General features: G+C 45.1%; 1 protein-coding gene across 4 annotated transcripts in view; it reads right to left on the bottom strand.

The window, feature by feature from the left end:
• b3gat1a (beta-1,3-glucuronyltransferase 1 (glucuronosyltransferase P) a) overlaps positions 1-21,178 on the bottom strand; it is a 70,618-nt gene that overhangs the window by 34,726 nt on the left and 14,714 nt on the right. For 3 of the 4 annotated variants that reach the window (XM_068584778.1, XM_068584780.1, XM_068584781.1), the window contains exon 2: positions 1,538-1,811. The exons of the other annotated variant lie outside the window; for it this stretch is intronic. The gene's annotated coding sequence lies outside the window, so the exon portion shown is untranslated. The remainder of the gene's footprint in view (positions 1-1,537; positions 1,812-21,178) is intronic. 4 annotated transcript variants of the gene reach the window in all.

Genomic DNA, 21,178 nt, shown 5'->3' with positions numbered 1-21,178 from the left:
GATTAGTTTGAAGATTGAGTCGTAAATCAAAGGCAGATTAAAGTTGACCTGATGATGGCACTCCATGAAATGGGAGAAGATCACCGAATGCATTAAGGATACATCCTCTGGGAACCATGAACGTCTGTAAAAGCTTTTGTGACACTCCATCATGTAAATGTTGAGGTATTTCATGGGTTGAGTGACTTTGAATTACTGGCAGTGCCAGAGGAGAAATCATAAGGATTTATACTCTGTGGATCATAAATATCTGCACAAAATTTCATGGGAATTGTTTCTACTTGCCAAAAATGGGCGTGAGAGGAAAAGTCTGGGATCAAAGTCAGGAGGATAAGTTCTCAGGTGACCTTAAGTGTCTGTAAAAGATACTGCCTGCTGCATATTATATATACAGTATTCACATATTTGTGTTTATCCAATAACATCTATGTCCTGATTTTCTTTTTTTTTTTTTTTACCAAAAGCATACATTTTATCTGTAAGAAAATGGTGAGATGTACAAAAGTTGAATATTCGGTGCAGTGTGAAACATTGCTATCGACCGGTGGTTTGATCCCAGGGCACTTTGGTTTATGTAAGTTGTATAGATCTGTGTGCTAACCTGTCTTATTTCAGCCGTGTTTGTTTGCGACGGGGAAAAAGGCAATATGGGAGTGTAAGGTTTAGATTCATCTCACCCTCGGCTTGCCAATAAGAAATCATGATATTTTCTTCTCTTTGGTCGTGAGGACGGAGACAACAGAGCCTACAAGCGATTTAACGGCCTCTCCTCTCCTCACCCCCCCCCCCCCACCCCCTCTCCTCCCTCTCTATCTCATCATTCGCTGCCTCCACACCTTAAGATTATTTCCTCGGATTTGTCATCAGCGGCGTCGGATCTCGGGCGCTCACACCTTCCCCTCCTCCCGTGCCTTCCGCTCGTCTCCCAATCTCCCCGCCCTCCCCCCTCCTCCCACACTCTGCTCCCGTGCACTGTGCCCACATATATATCCGCCTCTAATAATATCAGAGGCCAGGGGGTTCGTATGTAGCGGGAGTAAGTGGATCTGTCAGATCGTTTTGGCCCTGTCTTCCACCTAATTCCTCCGCTGGATTTCCCGGTGAAAATGGGTTATCTATTGGACGAGCGGCGAGACAGAAAGTAGGAAGACAGCCTTGATAGAGCGAGACAGAGAGCGAATGGTGGGAGGAGGTTTCACCTGCATCCTCCTTTTACCTTAAGCTACATCCTTTGATGCTCACGGAGCGCTAATTTTAGCAGCCTGGAAGGAAAATATAAGAAATGTAAATAAGGGCATCTGTGTTTGCGGCATTGAAAACAGAACAAAGCCAGATTGTCAAGTTACATATATATTAAAAAAAACAAAAAAACATCTCTGGATATAAATACACTGCTCCTAAAAGAGAAATCAATTGATGCTTGGTTGGAATACTGGTTCTAAACTTCTTAATTGCTGGACCGGGAGAACATCGCATGTCCTGGCCAGTTGGATGGAAATGTGTAACCCCACAACAATGACAACAATAGGTTACTCACAAGCAGTCCTCTGCCCGTCTGCAGCAAGCGCAGGCCCCTCCTCCAGCGTATTCTTTTCCTCCTCGTGTCGTCGGATACTGTCACCACTCTTTGTCTCAAGCCCGCCTTAATTGGTGCCGCCTGCTGAGCAGAGATGGGTGCCGGCTGAGGGTGGTCTAAGGCAGGGTGGTGGTGCTGGGAGTGGGGAGGGTGGGGGGGGGGGAAGGGAGAGGAGACGGGGAGAGCTGTGACCTCCAAACTCTCCCGACAGTTTTCACGTCCTCAGGGCTGGCCCCTGGAGAAAACAAGAGCACGAGAGACACGTGAGTAAGAGCGGGCTTCCTCTTTTCCCAATACAATGAGGGGCATTGACGGAAAAAAAAAAAGGGAGCCAAAGCAGGGCGGCAGTTGGGAGGAGGAGGAGGAGACGCTGCCGTACCATGACAGCCACCGGGGTCGCTCCCAGTGCCTCGGTGACGCGACGTGCGTTTGCATCTGGACAGCTGTCGGGAGAGTTAATCATTGTGCGTGTTGCGTGTTGCTCTGAGGACACATGGGAGGTACGGCTACAAGCTGCTTGACGGACAGGAAACTGATGTGATTTTTTGTTCTGGCCTCCGTGGGGCGTACGCCTATTAGGACTACACCCATGTGGCCGACTTCAGCTCCGTCGGCGTTGGGAGTATTTCACATTTTCGTCGTCCAGAGGAAAAACAACCCAGATGGCCTTTAAAAAAAATACATCTATATACATACATACATATAGAATAATATAGTGTTATTCATTTATTAATTTGGGGGGAGGATGACAGAGCCGCAAAGAAAGAACTTCCTATATTATGGCCAGACGCACATCTATACACACATTTGACAATTTATTCAGCCTGCCAGCTATTAATAGCCTCCTTCGTCTTACACGTGCCCTCTGGGGAGTGTCATCTCAAAATGTCCATTTGGAAGAAATAAGACAAACACCAGATGCACTTCTCACTCCACCAGCGCCATTCTTCTCCCCCAGCCGCCGCTCTGCATTATTGATGAGACTTCCTCGGCCCGCCTCCTATGCCACAGTCTTGGTCGTGCCCGCCCGTGGGCAAGAGAGAGAGGATGGGGGGGGGGGGGGACGTGGGGTGGGGCAAGCTGATGCCAGGCGAGGGGCGATGAGACAGGGGGTCGAGCACATGAACAGGCGATTTGACAAGATGCGATGCAGAGGGCACGCATGTGTAGCGGGTTTGCTATTGGCCTAATCTAGATTCTCTAGGGTTGTCATAAGGGAAGAAAGCAATTATCTGAAAAACCACGGGGGATACCCCTGCTGTAGATCCAGCTGACTCGCTGATTCACCAACCTGAACCAGAGGATTTTTTTCTTCTTCTTTTTTTAATTCAAATCACTGGCGATGGAGGAATGGAAGCTTTCTGAAGCACCGGCTCACTGAACCGAAGTGCGTCAGGGTCGGTTTTGTATTCGATGCTTTTGAATCAGTGAACCGACCCTGACGCACTTCGGTTCACTGGTTCACAGCATCGCATACGAAAATGGCAACACCTGCTGGCCAAACCCCTTGCCGTTGCATTGTTTTGAATGGATTAATGCCGCGGCTAATAGTGATTAGCGGCCAACGCTAGTCGGGGTCAAAGTTCAACCAATTGGAACTTTTTGCCGTTCATCCAGAGCCGTCGCAGTGCGCACAATTTTTCCAGATACACAGATGCATCCAGATTACATGAATATGCCATCACATACTGTACGTGTACAGTTACATTTATAAGATGTGAGCAAATGCTAGAAACATAGCGTCCCAACAGTCATCAAGGGCACAAACAAGGTTCAAGGCTTTTATTTTGCCATTTGTGCCGAGACCAACAGTCCAGACACACTATAATAAGAAAGAGAAAAAATATAAATGATGAAAACACTATATGTACATGTACATGGTCGTATGTACAAGAAAGGTATTAGTTTTATTAAAATAAGTGTTAAATAACAGTAATAAATAGGCTAGTCCTGAGTGATGTTCCTGGATTGTAAAAAGAGAGTAAAGGGGAGAGTTATATGTCAATTAGAGAGCAATATTTATGTTCATACACTTCTTAAATGGGATTAAAAGTTCAGTCACGTTGACTAAAATCTTGAAATGGTCTTTATCTTAAATGTAAAAACTGTGTTTTAACTGAGCTCCGGTTTGCTTCGGGTACAACTTCCACACTTACAGCATCCCACGCGGAGACGTACGCCCTCCTCCGCCATCGCATCGTGTTTGTTTTTGCTTTGACATGATGAAGATTGAAAGAGCTGTTCAAACTCTACACCTCCTGCATGTCAGGCAACAATACATCACCGCCCCCCCCTCATGGTTAGAGCCTCAGAGCACGTAACTGTAGCTGTGTCAGGTGGAATAAAAATAAAAAATCCTGGGTGTGTTACATAAACAGACTTGTGGGCCGCGCACGAGCGTCAACGCACAACAAAAACAGTGTGAATAGTCGGCGTGGAATGATTCAAAGCACACAGAGCCGCCCAGCGGACCGACAGAGCGCGTTTGAAGTCGGAGGAACTTCTTTAGCACGTGTGTTTTTCTAAACAGTTGAAGGACACCGAGTTGGCCCGGCAGGTCACGGCGGCGCCGAGGGACCGCGATGGAAAAAGCTCAGACGGCAATAATTGTGAGCTTAGACTGTGAAGCGACCAAAGGAGGCCGAAGATCCCAAGCTGTGCCTCTGCTCATCGGGGGTTAAATAGCTCAGAGAGAGAGATAAAAAAAAAAAAAAAAAAAATAGGCACCAGCCCAAAATGTGTCTTTTGTGCCACGCGTAGCTATGGTTACTAAGCTGAATATAAACCGGCTGCTGAAAGGAGGTGTGATATACGGTTTGAGCAAAAGGATTCTGATAGTTTTCAAGATGTTTTTTTTTTTAATGAGGATGGATATTAAGTCATTTAAATATTGAAATCCAGACTGATACGATCGCTCAGCTCCTCCGAAAAAACCCGCACACCTGTCTTTGCGCCTCGGGCCGCCCGCGGCTCATTTGCATAATAACATCAATATTCATGAGCTACGACTGGGAGTGGCCCCCTCGATTCACAAAGACGGCTTCAAACAGAAATGTCTATCTGAAAAATTTTTAAAAAAAAACTCAACTAATTAAGACACGGGAAGGCACAATTAGTTTTGCTTAAATAAACAGCAAAAGCACACGAGTGACTTAAGGTACTCCGAGTCCCAACTCATTTTCACGTTGCTTGACAATGTATTTCATGGAATAGAGATAGTCCCCCGTGTTCCTGTCCTCTCCAAGTTATCCAGCAACAGGGTGATACGTTCCATGTGTGTGTTTAAAATCTGCAGTGCGCTCAGAAACTCCTTCACGACTTGACGGGAGTCACGGCGCAAAACCCCGGATTTCAGAGTGTCTGGACTGCAGCGGGCGGCTCCATTCTGTCATGTTCCGCTCTATGACCAGACACCAAGCGCTTAAAACACACACACACAGATATACACGTGTGTGTGGGAGACCGCAGACACACACACACACACACACACACACACACACACACACACTTGCAGACAGCCTCACACTGTGCGGCGAGCTGTGGCTCTAACGTGGGCCGACCACTGCCACCGCGACCGTTCTGTGCATCTGACAGTGACGGATGGGGGACAAAACATGAAGACGGAGGATTGGATGGAATGGGGCCGAGAGCGAGCGAGAGAGCGAGACCAGACGGTGCGGTGTTGGTATTGATTGACTTCGAACCCCGCTAATGCAAGCCATCAGAATAGAGACGGCGGCCGATGTTCTGTCGGTGGGCGGCACACGAATCGATGCTTCTCCACGCACACGTTGTGGTGCAGGGAGAACTCGCCACGTGCAAACAATGCAAACGAGCGTCGTCCTTTTCCGCAGTTTGAATTGGGATTCATATTTTCCAGATGTCCTGACCTAATCTAACTGGTTGTAGAAGCTGCGGGAGCCCGGTAGGGACAGTCCTTTCTAATTGTGCGCCCACCTGACGGACCCGGCGGAGGCCATGTGCTGGCCATCAGGATGAAACACAAGCACACGCCGTTAAAGTATATGGATCAACAACAATATATAGTCCACTACACATCCAGGCTAACTCGCCCGAGGCGAGAAAAGCAACCACTGTGGCAAGGGAGAGAAGAACTATATTTTATTTCCTTGCAGAATTCACTATAGTTACTGCTTTCCTGCGCCTCTTTGCATCCTTGCGGGGTCCGACCTTTGCTGCATTGCACTGCGGGAAAATTCTCCAGACATGTGATAATCCCATCACTGATAGTAATCATTCTTTTTAAAGTATGAGCGGTCGCCGCTGAGGAATGACACCGTCGAGTGGAAAGTGCCCTGCGCGGAAGAAAAACAAAGCCCCTGTCCTCTGCTGAATCTTTGATGCTGTGTCGGATAATGCCAGAGATAATGACAGACCCCCGGTGGTCCTTTCTATGAAAACTTTATTCTGAAGACATCTGTCATTTAAGCGCAAATTGCCAGGTTTTGTCATGAAAGAGAATTCATCGTGCCTTTGAGTATGACTCTATGATTAATTCAGGCATGTCAGTTGGTGAGTAAATGCTTCTTTATTCTCGTGTAAGTGGTCAATATTAATAATGCACACGCTGGGTCTAAGTTCAGCATCCGTCTTGGCAAAGTTCAACATGGGAGGTTTTCACCAGCTGGGCACGCCACGCTTGTCATCACATTCTTCCTCTTTCTTCCTCTCTCTTTTCCACTGCGGGCTCGCCGCTCCATCCTTTCTCTCTCTCTCTCTCTCTCTCTCTCTCTCTCTCTCTCTCTCTCTGTCTGTCTCCCTCTCTCTCTCTCTGTCCCTGGTCCCTGAAAGGCGTCGGAGCCACCCGGCGCCTATTCCGATAGAAAGATGTGGCCCATCAGCAGTAATTGGAGGAGCAGTGGTGGTTGGGTTTCTCTGGGAGGCGGGCGGGCGGGCGGCGTGATCGATCCCGTGGATGGTGGAGGTGGGCAGGCAGGCTGACAGCGCCGCATCCCCCACAGCTCCTGACAGCTCAATGAAGGCCAAGCCGCAGAGCATTGGATGTCCTTTTTTTTTTTTTTTTTTTAAAAGAACAATCGTCGAGCCTCCGAGGTCAACCCCTCGAGCCCCCGAGAACTGCCAGCCATCCAGTTAAATTCATAATAAGCCATCGAGTCGATTATCAGCAGGGTGGACGCTCGCTCAGTTTAATGCTAGCCTGTCATCACACTCACATTAAGGAATAAAGGAAATGTCAGAGGCCTAATAGCGATGATGTGCTGTAATTATCTCCAAGGTGAATTATTTGAGAGATTTTACAGCGATAATCTGGCGACGCCCTCACACACTCTGCGAGGTACACACTGTAATTGCCCACTGTGCGCGATGACACGATGAAAGAGCGCACGAGGTGGATGATGGATGCACGCGAGCCGGGATCATTTGCATACACACACACACACACACACACACACACACACACGGGCTGCTGGTGTCGGCGCGCCGCTGCGTTTTCTCATCACAGCGCTCGTGGAGCCGTCTTTGTTTGTTTGTCCTCCTTGTTTATGTGTTTTTTCTTTTCTTTTCTTTTTATCTAAAAGACCAAAAAAAAAAAAAAACGGCGCCGAGCACGGGCCCGACCACCGGTTGCCATGGCGACGCGTGGCAGCCTGGGCCTGATGGCGCGTGAGGAGAAAAACCTGAACGCGGGGTTTTTTGAACTCAGAAGAACTATTTGTTCGCCTCGCGGCGTCTTCATCCTTTCACGGCGTCGAGGCCGCTCGCCGGGGCTTCATTGGCTCCGCTGAAGAGGAAATGTCCTCCGTAAAAAAAAAATTGGCCCACGATGCCGTCGCGTCCCACATAGCTCTTTTCTTTTCGGACCTCAAATCTTACTCCCCGCAAAGCCGAGCAGATTGTCGCACTGATGATCCACGCGGGAACGCTCACGTTCTCTCCCGTTGGCTGACATTTCCTTGACAATACTCGGTCTTTGTTTGCAGGGTTTTCAACCCCGGTGATCAGTAATATTGAAGCGGCAATCAATCACGTGGCTCCGATCGCGTCTCCCGTGTTCTGGCGTCCAGCCAGAGCGATCGAACCCGCCTTAGCTATTGCCACACACGCTGACTACCACACCGTCAGAAAATGTAATAATACAGTCTCTAAGAAGTCTGACTGCTTTCTCTTTCTCTACGACTGACTTGAAAGATTAAATTACTTTTTTAAATGGATTTTTTTTTGCAGCAGCAGCAGCAGCAGGAATTAAGAGAAACCCTCATCCTCAAGGAGTTTGGAAAAGACTTTTGAACAGCCTCCTCTCGACGATACCTGCTGATCCCCCTCAGGGAGAACTTCTGACGGAGACAGAGGACAGGACAAGGTCGTGGCTTTACAGGCAATCCCCCCCCTTAATATTACCTCTCTTCCCCTCTGCCACACACACACACACACACACACATATATTTATTACTATAAATGCACACACCATTTCTGGAATACACTGATCCCTGTGAAGAATTCCCAGCCTCAGCCGGAGCTGCAGAGCTGTACAGGAATAACATCAGCAGCCCGAAGGTGCTGCTTGGTGAAACAGCAGAATCTCATTGGTCTCTGGGGTATAAATAGATAATGGCTCCACGTTGTGTCCTGCTGAAATGCAACACTACTCTGAAATATCGTCTCCAGTATACGAACAAGAGCTGCTCCTTTTATAAATTAACCTTCCTTTTTTTTTAAAAAAAAGAAAAATTAAATCTTCTCTTTTTAATGGCAGGATATCATTAACGCCGCCTCACTGAACCCAAAGTGTTGGCTCATAACTGCTGTGTACGTTTTCCTCCATCCCCATGGTGGCTTTTACCCTTGAATGGCCGATGCGACAGGCCGGTGTTGGTGTTTCGAGTACCATCACACAAATAGAGCACTTGCTTCCGCGGTGAAGAAGCAGCCGCGACCTTTCACTAGATGCCTTTCATCTTCACAGCTGTCGCTCAAGCGATCGGGGTCATTTTCGGGCTTCTGCAGGAGCTCAATTGAACCCTGGGCGACCATCAAGAAGAAGGAGGGGGAGGTAGAGGTAATTTTTTTACTCTTGGCGAGCGGTGCCTGCCGCTGTTTGCACTCGCCAGCTTCGCCTCTCATGTTTGGTTGGAGGCATTACACCGGCAGATTGGTAAGAGCGGCCGCTAGACACTTTTGGAGGTGATGACATGGCTCCGGGCTCGCAGTTTAGTCGCCGCTCCTGTGATGAACGTTTATGAGCCATCGCAGAAAGACAACAAGGCTCGCGCCGCTTGAAATATTCATCACTTCATCTCTCTTGGTCCATCTTCTCGTGATTATTGTTGGCGACACCTCGGCTGAACCCTCGGCGCTCGAGTGAGCGCCGTGAGGATCGCAACTGCGCGACTGCAGGTCACTTTTGCGGCGCCGAAGAGCCATGTTGTTAACGATGCACATGTAGAGAAGGCAGCCGTTATGAATTCACCGCTCCTCATCCACGCTCTTGATTATGACACTCGAGTGAGAGATGTTATGGATACATATCATATTTCCTTTGAAAATGACTCGCCTCGTGGCTGAAACAACAAAGACAATCCAATCAAAATTCTTTGGACTCTGTATTGCCGCATTAAAGGACTACTCTGATACTTGAATTTAATTGGTAATTCCCAAATTGTTTTTTTTTTTTTTGGATTAGGACACATAATGTGAAACACATGCAGCAGAAGATAAACAATGTCGATGTCCCTGACACAGTGAAATATCAGCCTGAGATTAAATATGACACATTATTTTTCATGAGCGACTTGTTCCAGATACAGGAGGTCCTGGTTCATGAGTATTGATGTTATTTGAATACATTTGACTTAATTATTCACTGAATTTAATTTAACTTGTTTTGCAGTTATCTCATCATAAACCAAAATATTGTCCGCTTTCATTTCTGACTTGCAAATGTCACTAGATAAGTGTGTTCTACAAAGACATTACAATATTGAATATCTTTAGCATATCTCGTCCCCAAGATGATGCTCCCATTTAACTAAATTGCACTCTGAGTTACGTTTGAGGAAAACTCCAGGATTTCATTTGCAGTTTTTAACAGTTTAAACAACAAAACACTAGAAAACGCTAGAAAATTACACACAAAAAAACATCAGGGTTTCACAAAATCAAAACAATAATGCAACAAAAGAACATGGTTGGGTTTAGCCAACAACAATACTTGCTTCCCACAAACAGCAGTCTCCTGGGTGAAAGCTGAGAGTGTGATTTTATTGTAATGACTGTGAGAGTTGAATAACATCTCACTTGTAGTTAGTTTTTTTTATGAATTTACTTGAAGTGCCTCAATGTGCTGGGTACAGTTGGGACAGTGCTGTGGTGACAGCCTCTGCATTAGCGCTGACCTCTTATCATATGAACTACTAGCTCCGTACAGTTCGCTCCACAGCCGCGCACTGGCAGTCTGAACACGACCGCGGTCGCCAGTGCAGTCAAGCAAACAATATGAAAATCCCTCTGACATGCTCCCACAATTGAAAACCTGTGCCAGCTGCAATTATAAGTCGCTCCCCGAGGTACTCTCCTTGACACCCTAAAAAGGTAATATACCTTCTGCCGTTGAACACAATCACATGGCTCGCACTCCGAGGCTGCATAATTACCGAGGCTTGGGGAAATTGAAGGGCTCCGCTACCCGTAAAACAGGGGGCTTAAGTAATCTTAGTGAGATGGGAGGCATTAAAAAGAACATGAATGTCCTTGTTCGATCAGTGCTGCTGCGTATAGCCTGGACAGCCTGCCACGTTTGGATAAAGACGTGGTTAACAGTTTCCTCACACCGCCGTCTGACAGGCGGCGGTGTGAGCAGCATGACGACTCCCACACCGGGTTTATGAGCTTCACGTAACGCTCAGCTGCAATGACGTGCATGCACAAGCAACATATATTCAGAGGCTTAGACTATTCAAATACTACCTACCTGCTCACCGAACGTTATTGAGTCAAAGTTTGAGACACACGGGGACTACCGACAGAAAATGTGATGCTCAGCTGCAATGACGCGCATGCACAAGCTACACATATTTACAGTTTTAGACAATTCAAAAACTACCTACCTCCCTACCTACCTACCTACCTATCTACCGACCTACCTACCTACCTACCTACCTACCTACCTACCTACCTACCTACCTACCAACCCACCAACCAAGCGTTATTGAGTCAAAGTTTTTGAGACATAGGGACTACCAGTGACAGAAATTGTATCAGCGGACAGTGTATTCCTCACGGGATGCATCTGGACCGACAGCTCCGATCAGAAGGGAGACAAATGACGAGGCATCCGCCCCCATCTGCCGTCAGCGGGCCTGACAGAGCACTGTCTGGTTCACTCAGTGCTCTTTGCGGGGACTACTTCACTTTCGATCAGGGGACTTTGACCTCTGCAGTTTTTCTGCAACATGATGCTTCCTGCCGTCTGGCTGGTGACTGGCGAAAAAGTTGCAGAGAGTTACAGAGGGCATCTCGTCTTGATTTGATACAGCAGTGCGGTCTCTCGGCATTTTCCTGTCCATTGACCGGGGAGCAAGGAAAACACACTCTGCAGAAAGAAGGTGGTTGAATCCATACAGGATGGAGGATTTGATCTGATAGCGGATTCGTTAGGACTGGAAAAGACTGCGGTGCCGATTTCACAACCAAAACTTTTTAAAATGCAGAGTCCAGCACATTTTATGCTCCCCTCAGGCTCTATTTGCTGAAAGTCTTCTATTTTTTTTTTTTTTTTGAAAGAAAGTCTGCTGCAAACCGCTCAAATGGATCATTTTGTAATGAGGCCTCTACTCTATATAATCTTTAACAATAATCATAGAAAACGTTCTGTGGTGGCCACTGAAAGATTGCTTAATTGATTTGATGCAGTCCTGCGGCTCCCAGATCAGACCTTTGCGCTTGGATTTAACATCAAGGTCTTTGTCACATGGCAGATCTCTGGAGTGCAAGCCATTACAGCCAGGGCTCAAAGTGATCAAACCCAGGAGCCGCACCATCATTTGGGCCTAAAGACTCCTTTTCTTTGCCAGTCTCCCGGAGAGCCTCCATGGGAAGACGACTCTGTATTGGTTTCTTCCATTTAATTGCTGCAAAAGCTGCAATACGTCAGCTTGGTCCACAGGAAGAGAAAACCCTGCTCACTTGCAGGATGAGTTTTCCTGCCATTAAAAAGATCCTCATTCTAATTGCAAGTATTTAGGGAGACAGCCGCTCTAATGAAGGGAAGGATATGCCGACATAGCAGATCACATTGCAAACACCGAAGGTAGAAGTTCGGTCTAATTGCTGACTGGGACAAAAAAAAAAAGAAAAGACAAGAAAAAGTGAGCTCGTTGAATGTGTTTCAGACGTATGGAATCTATCTGCAAACTGCTGATGTTAATAAAGATAAATCCTCTGATCTGCATATTTCTCTGAATAGATTAATGGAAGGAGAGATTCCAATTTTGATTATCTTGCTGAATCTAATTACCTATCTACTTGTGCAGTTACTGTCATCTGAATGGCAATTTCCCATTAGCCGTGTGGCAGATAGCACACGGATGTGTGTCCACGCAGTATGCATGTCTGAGTCTCCTGCGTTAGCGTGGGCATGTACAGGTAGCCTTCAGTGGTTAACTGCTGTAGGAGTGACCTCTATTTTGGAACTGACCTGCCACACTGAGACTGCATGTTCACTGAGGCTCCCTGTGGACACTCAACCATGCGTAACACTTGCTCAAGGCTAAAGAGAAAAATAGCGGCTTTATGAAGAGACTGATAGGATGTACTGCAGCGACGGGTATGAGACCTGGAATTCTCCACAGTGTTACCACAGAAAAACTGGCCTCAGTGTGAGTGACTGACATTGAATTGGAGGGCTCGGAGGTCTAAAGCTTACACTTTTATCTGATCTCAAAGGGGCAACTCTGGTGCATTTCCGACATTATTGTGCCTGCAGCACACAGCTGAAACATTTATCAGCAGGTAGGAGTGAACTCGCTGAGTGCTGCCTCGCTTATTACACACACACACACACACACACACACACACACACACACACACACACACACACACACATATATACACTCTTAAACCGGGGAATCATGTGTACTTTTAAATTTCTTGCAGCACAAGCATTGTTCTATCAAATTCACAGACTGTTCAAAAAGTTTTTGTAACTTTAAAATACTTTGCCTTGAACATTCATTTTGAAAACAACTGACAGGCTGTGGCTGCAGGAGAGTGTCGTTATTATAGTTTGGGTTTCAAACCCGTCACTGCACACTGTCTTGGAAGTGGAACGTAAGTGAAAATTAGAGGCGAAGAGAAAGCAGACAAAGTTTTTTGCAAAGATGCGACACAACAAGAGTGAAAATGAGGGTTTATGCTGGAACATATAAGCGAAACAGATGGAGCTTTAGGCACATTAACAATCCCTCTGTATCTAAGCTGCAGCACACACACATACAGGCACGCTCCACAGACCGTGTGTGTTTTGCTGGTTTAGTGGACAGTCACAAATAACAAAACTGCATTGTTTGTGCAGTAGCTTTTTATATGTTAATATTTACAGAGCTATATGACTCATGGTGTTGGTTTACTGAGAAACTGAATATGACGTCATTGTGGTGAAACAAGATGCATCAGGTAAATCAAATGCATGCATTGTTAATAGTATAAAAGTTTTTCAATAATCCTTACAAACAAAGCAATGAATTCAATTAAACTAGACGACTTTCTCAAATCCAATAGATTTCCATGTGAGGCTTCACTGCTTTGAGCGCTAAGCGCAAAGTGCAATTAAACAGCCCCTCCTCGGCAAACAAAGCTTGACTTGCATCGTAGGCAATATATCCACTGTGATAATTTACCACCCTGAGCACTCAGCAAAAATCAATAACATACGAAAACATCAAACAAAACAAGATTTGCAAATCAGTCCTCATAAAACAAAGACAGAGGGTAAAAAAACACACTCACAGGGCCACATAGTGATAACAATTATCCTGGGGAGTTTGAGAGTTTTACAGATTCTTTGGCATTTGGGACATGGATGGTTTAAGCTGCAAAATGAAAGTCAGAGTCAAAGTCAGTTCATAATTAAGCCAACACAAAGCGTGCACGCTTGTGCGTGTCCTTGTGTGTGCAGAGTTCATCGCGCTTGTCGTGTCAATGGAAAAACTGACACGATTTACGCCTCAAATTTAAATTTAAAACTGCATTAATTAATGGTTTTAATAGTGACATTAAACAAAGAAGAGAAGAAAAAAAACATGGCTGTTATATGAATGTGCAAAAAAACGAACCAAGCATTTTAAGCCAGCATCTCCATGGAGCTTCTTAGCCTCTCTTTTATCTCATTATTTAGGTTTTAAAGACATTGTGTGGCTGAGTTCTCATAACATCTGTTTGAAGCCTTTTCCCCAAAAAAAAAATATTCAGACAAACCCATTGTACATTAATTGCCCAGCCTGTCTGACAATGTGACAAGGCGCTAGCGATGTTTCTGTGACTATCTGCCTCCGACAGACAAAGCTAGCAACTAGCTGCTGAGCAATGTCACATGTGAACAAGACATCTTTCTCAGGAGTTGCCGGGGAACATAACAGAGCTAAAACAGAGTGAATAATGGACTTAAATTCCAAAGGTATCCACGTAAAATAACAAACGTGAAGTTAGCCATAATGTTAGCTAGAACCTAACTTCTAAGCTAGCGATGTGTGGTGTTTGCGTACATGCTAGCTTGCTTTGAAGTGGCCTACCCCCTACAAGAGCAATAATGTGACACACTGTCAGACGCCGCTTTACGGTACCTACGATAGCCAAGGTCAACGAAAGCCACCCAGTAAATTATGGAGTTGCAAAATAAAAGTCAGCAGAGCAATTAGCTGTCAAAGAGCATCACAGAGATGCTATCACGAGGTGTTGTTATAGGACGGATTGTCAAGCCTCAGAACTGCACATTGAGTATTCTCTAAAATGCCTCAGCAAAGGAAACCGTCGGCTTTAATATTTTAATGTAGGAGGCATGAGGAATATAAAATGTGTCTGAAACGTGACTGATGACAATCTTTACTGTCTGCAGACTACTTTACATGTTGACGACGAGAAAGACAAATAAACACTCCGCTGCCTCATCAATCACAGCCAAGGTGCCCTTGAATGATATCCATAAGCCCAACTGATAATAAAGTGTTGCCCTGTCGCCGCTTTGTTCGGCTCTCCCAGCATCATACCGAACACTGACAGACCAACATGATTCACGCAACGTAGCTTTGGGTGAAACACAAGCGACTTTGTCTGACAGCAACAAGCAGTCTGTCTCGCTCCCTTGTCCCCTCATGAAGGACAGACGAATTGCACATCGTACCATTCAGTCTTCTTGTGTCGAGCCTTGACTGCCCCGCTATACTGTTTCACAATATACACAGCAGGAAGGCATATAGTCCCCCTGAATGATTGCCTTTTTTTCCCCCTTCTCCAAACCGTATTAATCTGTGAAGCCGCAATATGAACGTTAAGAATAAACAGTTTCACTGGGTTTAGCAGCTAATTCAATACAGTAAGCTGTCATCTGACGATATCAAATATATACAGTATACACACGCATAATGGGTGAATTAGGATGTTTAGAAATACATGTCATTTTTCAGAGGACTTTTCAGGGATTTCCAGGGAGACGTTCAAGTTAATGCGTCTTTTCTCCCCACCGACAGGGCCCTCTCCTCCCATTTCCACAGACTTCTAACAATATGCATTGAAGCCGCCAGTTGATATGGGGCTTCAAATAAAATCACTTCTCCCTGCTGCCTGCCTCCTCGCGGTTCCAAATGCAAAATGTGATTTACGTCGACACAAGAATCCACAGCCTCCTTCAGCCGCATCTGTCTCATTCTCACTGCACACTTCTAAGTACCAATTTGGGGCCTTATTGAACCCCGCTTGGAGTGCATGGAGCCATTCCTCATGCAAGTCATTGCTCGAGACGAAAAAGTTCAGAAGTATTTCATGAACTTTGGGCATAATAAGCAGCCAAGGGAGCAAATACGGATCAAATATAAGTGGTCTGTGTCCTTTTTTTTGTCTAAAGCCGGGACTTCCTCCAAAGCTCTTACCCTTTTCACCCCCCAGCAGGGGCTTCAGTTCTCATTTGTCACCTGTGCCACCAGTCCCGAGGAGGGTTGTCTGGTTTTGATGAATAGAGCGAGGGATTCGGTCCTTATACTGTCATCCATCAACTACTGTGGATGTGCTGCATTCAAGACAAACAACTGGGCATCTAGCCCCAGATTGGTTACACACATGGTAAGACCGGTTTGGGTGGGTTCTGCCGAGAGTAGGGCTTGTACATATAAAAAAGTATTTTTAACTCTACAACGCGCTCTTCAAAAGCCTCTTCTTTTTTTTTGCACTTCCACAAGTGATGCATTGATCAGTGCTTAGCTGTTTGAATTTAAATTTCCGTGTCTGGAGGGAAATAAACTGAAAAAAAACAAGAGACAGTTGTTTGTTGGAGTGCAGTGGAAGCCAATAAATTAGGATTAATGTCATGTAAGATGTAAATTATGACCTGTACACAGGAACAACAATGTTGTCCAGTTTAAATTGTCTCAAATATTTAGCTTTTTTAGTTTTGAGTGTTACTTGTAAAAATTCTGTGGTATTTCATATATTTGCTCTGAACGTACAAAAGGTGTTGAGTGCAATTGATTTTCCCAGAGTGCACGTTGCTCATGACGACAAAGGCAAGACAAGCTTGTTTCTCGTAAAAAAAAGAAAAAGAAATGTACAGCATCTGTCAGGCGTGTGTCCTTGGATGGAAAACTTAGTGACGGCTCAGGCTTGGGTATTTAAAGCCTGTGCAAACATCTCGACACACTGGTTAATCTGATTCAACCTCATAGTCACAGATAAGTCAACACTACACACTGTAGATGGCAGAGACATTTGTATTAAAAAAGAAAGAAAACGGAGCTCTGGATGTGTTTGTGGCAGAAATCCTAAACACATCATGAGTGTAATCTCTCAGGAACAAGTGGAGAACAAATGAGGCTCTCTTCTCCATCTTCTCTTCCTCCTCCTTGCATTTGTCCCACACCTTTGAAAAAAGACTGCTGGTACTGTAAATGTCATTTGGATTAATGCATCATAATCTATGGACTGTTTGGCAATCCCCTCCAAGAAATTATATTAATAGTTTGCAATTCCGTAATTGAGGATTACCTTTGATGGCACTTGAAATGCAGAAAGCTTCCTTTGGAATTGCATGCAACTACAATTAGCTGTGAATCCTGAAACAAACCTTTTTTTTTCCAGATGGAGAGAGATTCCATCTCTCCTCTATCTCCGTAACGGCACAAGTAGAACGAACCGTCTCCCTGGCACGACATTGAATTAACCTCTCACATACCTGCAAAGGTTCATCTGGAGATAAGGTTGCTATTACAGCAGGTTGTACCTCGCCGCCTCTATCTCTATCTCTATCCATCTACCTCTCTTCCCTCTCTGTCATCCCCATCCCTCTTCCTCTCTCCACTTCAATTAACAGTAATAGAGTCGGGGGCGTATTGCCCTCTTGTCCGTTCATCCTGACAGCCCATCCTCTGCTTTCAGCTCCGTCTCCCTAACGCCAGGCTATGTTGCAATTACATTACGGCCCAGCGGTATCAGAGGGTGCCATGTGTCAAGGTGATACCGTGTGAGAAAACACCTGCGTGTTCACAACGACCTCCATCAAGTAGCGGTGCGAACGGGGCTGTGTGCAGCAGACACCGGATCGACCTCGGCGTCTTCAGGCAGAATGGAGGCCCACCCATACAGACGGGTTCAAGCTGCTGGTTTCTTTGGGAGGCCATATGGAGATGTAGGCTCGTGCCCTTAAGGAACAGGTCTCCTTTCACGCAATACAGACATCACGCGCGGCATTTCTTAACCTTGAGATGCTACCTTGGGCAAATGGGATTCAGCTAACATTTCCTGTCGTAATTCAGCTGTGAGAAAACTGGGTGTCGGTATCTCGGCGGGCAGCGTGCGCCGCGTGCTAATCTGAGCCAGAGGAAAATGTTCAGTCTTTGTGTTTTCTTCTCCCTCCGAACCATCGGGGATTTTTTTGATAAAGGGGTATCCTCTCCTTCCACGCTCGCACAATATGTTCAGATGCAGTTACTGCTGGCAGAATAAATGCCACTTTTCAGGGTTTATTAACTTTTACTGTCTTGATTATGAGGCAGACGCACATTTCACAGCCTACTATGGTTTTATTTTTAGGTATTTTCCGATCGCTTGTATGTGTTAGTGACTCACGATTGCGCCTTTGGGGAAATAAAGAGAGGACACAAACTTGATCACACTAAAAGCTAAAGGCTCAGGATGGGACACATTTAGACTACTTGTCAGTGATTTGAATTTCTAATTTCATTCTCTATTGTGGCTCTTGTTGGACATAAAATGGGTATTCATGGAGCCCTTTTGATTGGATACAAAGGCGCCGACACTTATATGCACTCTCTTGAACGCACACCGACGCGTACGCATGATATTTTATGATTTAAATGTGACATTTCGGAGATGCTCTTAACCTTTCCTTTGTGACCTAAGCGACAATCCTGCTGGAAGACTTTGTGTCGGTTGGATGCCAGTGAGACTTCAATGAGACCAATTTATCTCTGCCCGTTGCCAATAAGGAACGGCGTGAATGGGATCGTATCGATCGGGCGGTTACCTAAGCTGCAGTAGCACGTCTCCAGTGATGACAGGTTGTCTCTAAAATGGGTTGTACTGACTTAATGATCAATACTGTATTTGAGTTTGAACGTCTTATTCTCTTGCGTGGGAAAACCACAACATAGTCTTGAGCATTTGACATAATGCCAGTTTATGCAAAACTACTTTGGGCACAGAGCAGCTATCAGATTTGTGTGAAGCGCACCTGTCACACTTTAAAGGCCTTTCCTCTTCATTTAAATAGCTCAAACCTTCTTCGATTCAGCCCTTTGTTTGACGTAATGCACAACTATCGCTGGGCGGAGCCCCACTAGTCTTTTATTACACAGGCTTCAGCACAAGACTCCACCGAAACGTTAACGTTGCTTAATTTAAGCAGCTGCAACCTCATGACTCATACACTGTACCCCAAATCAGGCCGAGCAGCGTCTCATACGGATGATGTCTTCCCTTTGCTTGTTTCAGCACAAGCTCAGAGAGATTTTATACATTTTTGACGGTGAAATCATTCGATGAGGTAAAAACTCAGTCCCTGTTTTTATCATATCACTGCTCGTATCACAAAGTTAGTTTTCGCTTACTTCAGCTGTTTGGGTGTTGTTGATGGCCTGCAGTTGTTACGTTGTCTGCTGAACAAACACAGCATTAAAATAAAGCACGGATAAAATGGCATTAACTTGTATGTGTTTGTGTATAGAGTATTTTCTTACTTTAACATACATTACAAAACACAAAGTGTGTCCAAATGGAAATGGATAATGTGATAGATTGTGAAAGTGTACTTTACATAAAGGACCACGAGTCAGTAGAAGCCATTAGCGTGTTAATGTTTGCCCTGATTCCTTAACTGGATGTAATGCTTTTGATGACGACATCGGCCTCTCCCAGCTGGTTTACTGTGATGCCATTGCAGCTGAAAGGATATTATGAAGACAATTAGTGCCTCTCACGCAGATATTGCACCAATCAAATTATCCATGAACTCAAATAAAACGTGTACACAAGTCAGATGTTACTGATTACCGATGCTAATTTCAGTTTGACTAAAATTCAAACTTCATTGCTGTGCGTGTGAAGACATGACGCTTTAGAAAGGTGTGCAGAAAACCAACATCCATATTTAAGCCACATAAATAAGAACAGGTGACACTTTATACCCAGCCAGGTCCCATAAATAACACTCAATAAATATACTCAGATCAATCGGATTGCTCCAGTGAGTCATACAAGAACTTGGGTCATTTGTTCCTACCTGCTGATATGACCCAGCGTGTCCTGAATTAGTGCCCTAGGAGCTTAAAGCGCCCTAAACGTCATAGTTTTAAGCACGTGGAATGAACACAGTTTGGTTCGTACTTTCAAATAACACACAAGACAAGAAGAGCAGTGTCCTGCGTCAAAGTCCTGTGTTTGTTTGAGTCATTTATTCACTTATTACTCTTTATGCTACGCTACCCGACTACCGCTTTTGCTCCCGTTATAATTGATACATGTAAATGTGGGTCGTAGTAAACAGACATCTCTTTTTTTTTTGTTAGGGGAGGACAACCCCAAGTATGTATCCTTTGCTGTTTAATATGCGTCGGTGTCATTATGAGCTAATAATGATGGAAGGACACACAGTAATACATGCGAGGATGACTTGGAGAAAGAATATTACAAGCTGGAAATGAATGCATACTTGAGCCTTTGGCAGGGCAATAAATCAATGACAAAACGCATAGTTTAATTATGTAAAAAAATATATATAAGAGAAGAAAATGTAATTCGTTATAGTTGCGCCTTTCTTTATCCGACCGGATTCAGCGTGGCGGTATGACAACCACAGGCTATCACCTTGGTAACAGCAGACAGCCACAAACATTACACAACCTATTCATAAAAACAAATATATCAGGGATAAAACAGTGTGACCCTCACACACACACACACACACACACTCTCTGTGAAAGGCTCAGACACATAAAAAAGCACACCAGGAAGCCTGATGCAGAGCGGGTGTCTTACTGATTACAAACAATGTGCGACGTCTCAAGGCTGCTATCCCGCTTCTCTCAGCACGGTAAATATTGTAATGTTGCTCTTTCGCTCTTTATTCCTCGATGCATGTTTCCCCAAAGTGTTTGCCTTTCTCACTACGCCTCAGCCACCGGATAAACAAGTCTAAAGTTCATCTATACGCCGTCTCTACCTAAGCCTCTGACAGCTACTAATTACATAAGAGGAGCAGCAGGCAGCTCTGTCAGTGGTCTTTTAAACACATCTACATCCCTGTGTGTGTAGTAGTAGCTTCCACTGAAAGAAAAGTAGACCCATGCCATACAAAGTGGCTACTCCTCTGCCCTTTTACACAGTGATTGAACACCTTGTAACGGAAATCACTATATGTAGAAATACACTCCCTGTCCCTTGCACTCATCAATCAATTTTTGCAGCACTATATATACAGATTTCAGCACTGCATGGGAATAAAAACACCAGCAACACAGCCAAGAAATCCATATCCATTATTGTGGCACGCATGCTTTTCATTTGCAACGTGCTTTTGCCGGAGCCATATTGATCTTCATCGCCCCCCACCCCCCCCCACATTGTACGTGGTGTAAAAGACTTGTTTTCCCACCCCTGCATTAGAAACCACATTTGGACAGTACAGCTGTCAATCATAGGTGGTTATCACCGACATAGTGCGGTGAACTCCGTGTACAGGCAATGATCCGTAGATCCGGCAGCTTTTATTTTATTTGATAATGATTTTCAGCAAAGGCTGTTAGACCAGTGCATTGCTAAGAGTTTTTTAACTCACCGCCGAGAACATGCTTATTGTTTCTTTTATTAAAAAGGTCAAAGATAGTATTCTTGCAATGTTTATTA

The sequence above is a fragment of the Clinocottus analis genome, unplaced genomic scaffold, assembly GCF_023055335.1.
Source record: "Clinocottus analis isolate CAN_PGR_092001 unplaced genomic scaffold, fCliAna1.0.p SCAF_2, whole genome shotgun sequence".
Lineage (NCBI taxonomy): Eukaryota > Metazoa > Chordata > Actinopteri > Perciformes > Cottidae > Clinocottus > Clinocottus analis.
The sequence above is the reverse complement of the archived record's forward strand: the minus strand, read 5'-3'. Positions and strand labels throughout refer to the sequence as shown.